Below are 6,000 nucleotides of genomic sequence, written 5' to 3'. Positions count from 1 at the left end.
GCCTTTGCATCGTAATTGAGTAATGATAACTTTTGCAATGTATAATTTATATGCGATAAACCAATTTGCCTTCCAAATTCAAAGATATTGTTTTGATTTTGCATGCCTTTGTTTTTTTTTTTTTCCCTTTCTATTCTTATTCCTTTCTTTTATTTTTCTCACCATTTCAATGTTACCATCTGAACACCCACATCCTGCGCATCCATGTGTGCCGGGCAGATGGAATCCTGGAAAAAACAGACATTTAAAATGTATTTAAGAGGAGAGAAAATAAACAATTGCTGGAAGCGAAAGACTTGGGGGTGTGCATGATGAGTGGGAACAAGGGGTCAGAAGAAGGAGCTGGCAGGGCAGAGCAAATATACATTAATAATGCTATGATAAATACACATGAATAAATATTATTTGTAAAAAAAAAAACGTGGTATGATTGTACCTGTTTTTGCAATGAAAAGCTCTGTTGTGCATTTGAGAGGGAAAGCAAATCTATAAAGGTTGTTTCAAGCAGTGGGGAATAGAGATGTAGCGAACTGTTCGGCGGCGAACTAATTCGCGCGAACATCGGGTGTTCACAAGTTCAGAAGTTCGCGAACTTTCCGCGTATGTTCGTAATTTGGGTTTGCCGCGTTTTTTTTCCGCTGCGTTTTTTCGCTGCGTTTTTTCTCGGCCTAAAAACACCGCACAAGCCACACATTGCATTTTTCAGCCTAGTACTGGTGTAAGCAAATCCTGTTTCCATGGTGCTAATAGTGCGAAGTAGCAAAAAACGCTGCGTATTTCTGCTAGGTCTGCCAGCTGCCTTTGCGGTTTTACGCAACGCTGTGTCAACAAAGTATTTTTCAGAGAAGTTTTTGCCCTTGATCCCCCTCCTGCATGCCACTGTCCAGGTCGTGGCACCCTTTAAACAACTTTAAAATCAGTTTTCTGGCCAGAAATGGCTTTTCTAGGTTTTAAAGTTCGCCTTCTCATTGAAGTCTATGGGGTTCGCAAAGTTCGCAAACTTTCGCACTTTTTGGCGTAAGTTCGCGAACGGGTTCGAGAACTTTTTTTTTGAGGTTCGCTACATCCCTAGTGGGGAATCTAGATTTGATACAATGGGGTCAAGCCCTTCTGTAGTCCTGTCCTCACTCTTCTTCAACAGCTGCCACCTCAGTTGTCTCTGCTGCTTTACCCTTTACCCTAATAGCACACCATTAATTTCAGGGCAGTCTTATACCTGGAAATAATTGTCTTGGAGATCTCTCAAAACACACGACTATAGCTGGCAATCTAGCACCCATAGCCTGTGACTCACCAAATTAGAAAGGATGGTGCTCCAGCCCCAGACTCAAGGGAGCAGACAAGCCGTTAGCACAGGAATAGAAAAGAAAACAGGCCAATCCAAAAACAGGCCAATCCAAAAGTTAAAAAGGAAAAAACCTTTATTATACACTCTTAAAGGCTGCAGCAGAGGAGAAATTAGCCCGTGAGACCAATGTTTTGGTCTCAGGAAATGCAACTATTCAGGTATTTTCTAAACCTGTGAGCCACTATCTACTGAAAACTCACATTTTTGCCCAATTTGACCCACAGCCGCATTATCCATAACTGGACTTTTGACGTGTGGCATCATCCTTAAGAGTAGGTAATTGTAAACCCGAAAGTTACATCATACAAAGCTAGGGAATAGTGGGAAATGGGGAAAATTGCCTATTTTATGATCTGTAACCTGACCTGAGATCCTCCAACACAATAAATTGCTGATCTACACACATACTTTCTTTCCCTTAACTCACCAGGCAGGCAGACAGGCTGCACAACTCTAATTTATGGTCCTGCTGCTATTGTTTAGTGCATACAGAGTCACACTATCACTATTAGTCAAAAAATATTACACAGTGAAAAATCATAATTATCTGTGAGAATTAGCTTTCAGTCTACAAAATAACAAGTTAAGTTAGTCTTGAAGCATGGCAACTAATATCTGTGCTTCTCATTATCTATGTTTACTAACTGTAATTCCTTCATGTCTTTTATGAAGTTACTTCATCAACTTGCTTCATCAGCCTTATGTACAGTGGCTTCCCTTGTATTTGGATTCTTCTTCCCCCCATGGAGAAAGCTTAAACCTTTAGGCCTAAAATATGTAAACTAGCTTAACAGACAAAATATTGTGTACTGTGCATCACTGCTGGAAAATAATGATTTCCACAGACATCTTGCTGCTCTGTAAAAAAAAATACAGACTCTATAAAAGGGTAGGAACAAATCATAAATATGTGGGAAATTGTGGAAATATGTTCTCTAACTTCAGTGCAATAAAATTTAGCAAGAACTATCTCTAAAAAAGAACTTGTGTTCCCCATACAGCATTGTAGATTATGATCCACACATAAAGAAGGTACAGTTATAGGACCCATTATCCAGAATGCTCGGGACCAAGGGTATTCCGGATAAGGGGCCTTTCCGTAATTTGGAGCTCAATACCTTAAGTCTACTAAAAAATCAATAAAACATTAATTAAATCCAATAGGATTGTTTTGCATCCAATAAGGATTATTTATATCTTAGTTGGGATCAATTACATGGTACTGTTTTATTATTACAGAGAAAAAGGAAATCAGTTTTAAAATTTTGAATTATTTGATTAAAATGGAGTCTATGGGAGACGGGCTTTCCGTAATTCGGAGCTTTCTGGATAATGGGTTTCCGGATAAGGGGTCCGATACCTGTATTTATACAGAACTCATTATGCAATCTGTTATTGTAGTACAGGTCTGGAGTTAATTATGGAAAACCCAGACATCTCTATAGAAATATAAAGCCTTTTACACATTGGGTTCCCTGCACTTAAACTCCTTTGGGGGCACCATACTTTGGGGCCCAACATGTAGCTGTGAAGTAGGGTGGGTGTCACTTCCTGTAGGAACCTTTAGAGCTTGATCAGCAGGCTGGGGCATGTACACTAACATAAAAGGGACAGTTCAACTCCACTACTCTGCATTAGACCTTAAGGGAGATGGGAATGGAGGGGTGCAAAATAGGAGTTTGGGTAATGCAGTTGAGGATGGGAACAACTAAAGGGGGCTCAACGTATTTAAAAGGCTTTACTTTTCCTTTCAACCAATAATTCTTAATTTGTGACCATGTTTATTCTTGGCATTATCTAAACAAAAAAAAAATCCAATCCTAATTTTCTTAATAAATAAAGTTCTTAATACCCTTAAGACACATTTCTGAAAGAACTTTCTGAAAGATCAGATTGTATTTGCCTACATTTGTGCATTAAATGGTTAAAATAAATAAGACACATGCAATCAGACACTTTTTTAAAGTGGTGTATTTGTGTGAATATATATACTGTATATATACTGTATATATATATATATATATAGGTATGGGATCCCTTATCTGGAAACCCGTTATCCAGAAAGTTCTGAATTATGGAAAGCCCGTCTCCCATAGACTCCTTTATAAGCAAATAATTCTAATTTTTAAAAATGATTTCCTTTTTCTCTGTAATAATAAAACCTGTACTTGATCCCATCTAAGATAGAATTAGTCCTTATTGGAGGCAAACCAAGCCTATTGGGTTTATTCAGTATTTAAATTATTTTTATCAGACTTAAATTGTGGAGATCCAAATTACGGAAAGATCCCTTATCCAGAAAACCCCAGGTCCTGAGCATTCTGGATAACAGGTCCCATACCTGTATATATATATATATATATATGTGTATGTATGTATATTTCTTTGTGTATGTATATATATATATTTTATATAGGTAAACATGGAGTCTTGAATTCTCTGAGCTGATATACTCCCAGGTTAAAATAACAGAAACAGTGAGTCATTGTGGTTACCATAAAAACATTATAATGTAAAAGTATACTGAATTAGGAAAAAAACCTTATTAAATAAGGATCAAGAATGTTATTATGGGTAAATATATGCCTGCTTCAATTGATTGTCAATTGTCACAGAGTCAACCTTTGCAAACAAAAGCTTACATTGATCTAGATTCCTTCTTTGAGCAGCAGGCATATTTTGGAAAATAGCCAATGTATTGGCATCATTATTAGCCGCGTTGACGCTGAAAGATTTATTAACGGCACAGGCATACAGTTATTTGTTTTAAAGCAAGCAAACTGCTTCTGTAATTCTACTTTATCTTTTCCTAACACACATCATGTAATGTTCTTTAAAGCTATTAACATACAGCATATGCCCCCTACTGCTAAAATCAAAAATACATCAAAGCCTGAGGTTTCCTACATACAATGCAGGCAGAGGCTAGTCTGTTGCTGCCAAGTATATACACCATGCCCAGCTGTTGTTTTTTGTCAAATCTCACACATTTTAACAACAGGCAATGAAAGAAAATACATGCATTACATGTGTAACACTAGAGAACAATGCAAATTGATCCTAATGAGATGAATCAGTTTAAGGAATTATTTATAACAGTTATCTATGCACATAGGGCAGAGTATTCCCATCACCCCATGCTTTGATGGAAGCAAGTCTATGCAGGTTAATCCATCGAATTTAAGAATTTTCCCTGCATTAATAAAATAGACTAGTGGTATACACATTTAGGCACAAAAATTCACTACCGCCCTGCTTTATTCTTTGTGGGTCTTTTGAGATAATCAAATATACTTTTCCCCTCTTAATAAGGTCAGACTATTTTCAAGACATACAGTTGCTAAATCATTTTCTGTAGCAGTTTGTTATGTAATCACATCACCATTAATTCACAGCAAATAATGCAGAACTTTACTTTACCTTTATTATATTGCAGATATTTTCAGGTAAACAATGCTTGTACAGTATCTCTGAAGCTAATGACAGCATTTTCTCTGCAGTTGCAACGTTTACATATCATCACCAGACCACGCCACAGAAATGCATTTATTTAAGCAACGGCTACTAAGAAATATTGCTTATTGTCAGCACTGAACAGCTCCCCAATATGCATTTGTTTTTCAGCACTGGGCAGCTCCTAGAGGTGTGTTATTGTTTAGGATTGGGGAGCTCCTAGAGATGCATTGCTGTTTCAGCACTGGGCAGCTCCTGAATATGCATGGTTGTTTCAGCACTGGGCAGCTCCTAGAGATGCATTGTTGTTGTTTTAGAACTGGACAGCTCCTAGAGATGCATTGTTGTTTCAGCACTGGGCAGCTCCTAGAGATGCATTGTTGTTGTTTTAGAACTGGAAAGCTCTTAGAGATGCATTGTTGTTTCAGCACTGGGCAGCTCCTGGAAATGCATTGTTGTTGTTTTAGAACTGGACAGCTCTTAGAGATGCATTGTTGTTTCAGCACTGGGCAGCTCCTGGAAATGCATTGTTGTTGTTTTAGAACTGGACAGCTCTTAGAGATGCATTGTTGTTTCAGCACTGGACAGCTCCTAGAGATGCATTGTTGTTGTTTTAGAACTGGAAAGCTCTTAGAGATGCATTGTTGTTTCAGCACTGGGCAGCTCCTGGAAATGCATTGTTGTTGTTTTAGAACTGGACAGCTCTTAGAGATGCATTGTTGTTTCAGCACTGGACAGCTCCTAGAGATGCATTGTTGTTTCAGCACTGGGCAGCTCTTAGAGATGCATTGTTGTTTCAGCACTGGGCAGCTCCTGGAAATGCATTGTTGTTGTTTTAGAACTGGACAGCTCTTAGAGATGCATTGTTGTTTCAGCACTGGGCAGCTCCTGGAAATGCATTGTTGTTGTTTTAGAACTGGAGCGCTCCTAGAGATAAATTGTTGTTTCAGCACTGGGCAGCTCCTGGAAATGCATTGTTGTTGGCACTGGGCAGCTCTTAGAGATGCATTGTTGTTGGCACTGGGCAGCTATTAGAGATGCATTGTTGTTTCAGCACTGGACAGCTCCTAGAGATGCATTGTTGTTTCAGCACTGGGCAGCTCCTAGAGATGCATTGTTGTTTCAGCACTGGGCAGCTCTTAGAGATGCATTGTTGTTGTTTCAGCACTGGACAGCTCCTGGAAATGCATTGTTGTTGT

The sequence above is a fragment of the Xenopus tropicalis genome, chromosome 3, assembly GCF_000004195.4.
Source record: "Xenopus tropicalis strain Nigerian chromosome 3, UCB_Xtro_10.0, whole genome shotgun sequence".
Lineage (NCBI taxonomy): Eukaryota > Metazoa > Chordata > Amphibia > Anura > Pipidae > Xenopus > Xenopus tropicalis.
Note: the sequence above shows the minus strand (reverse complement) of the source record.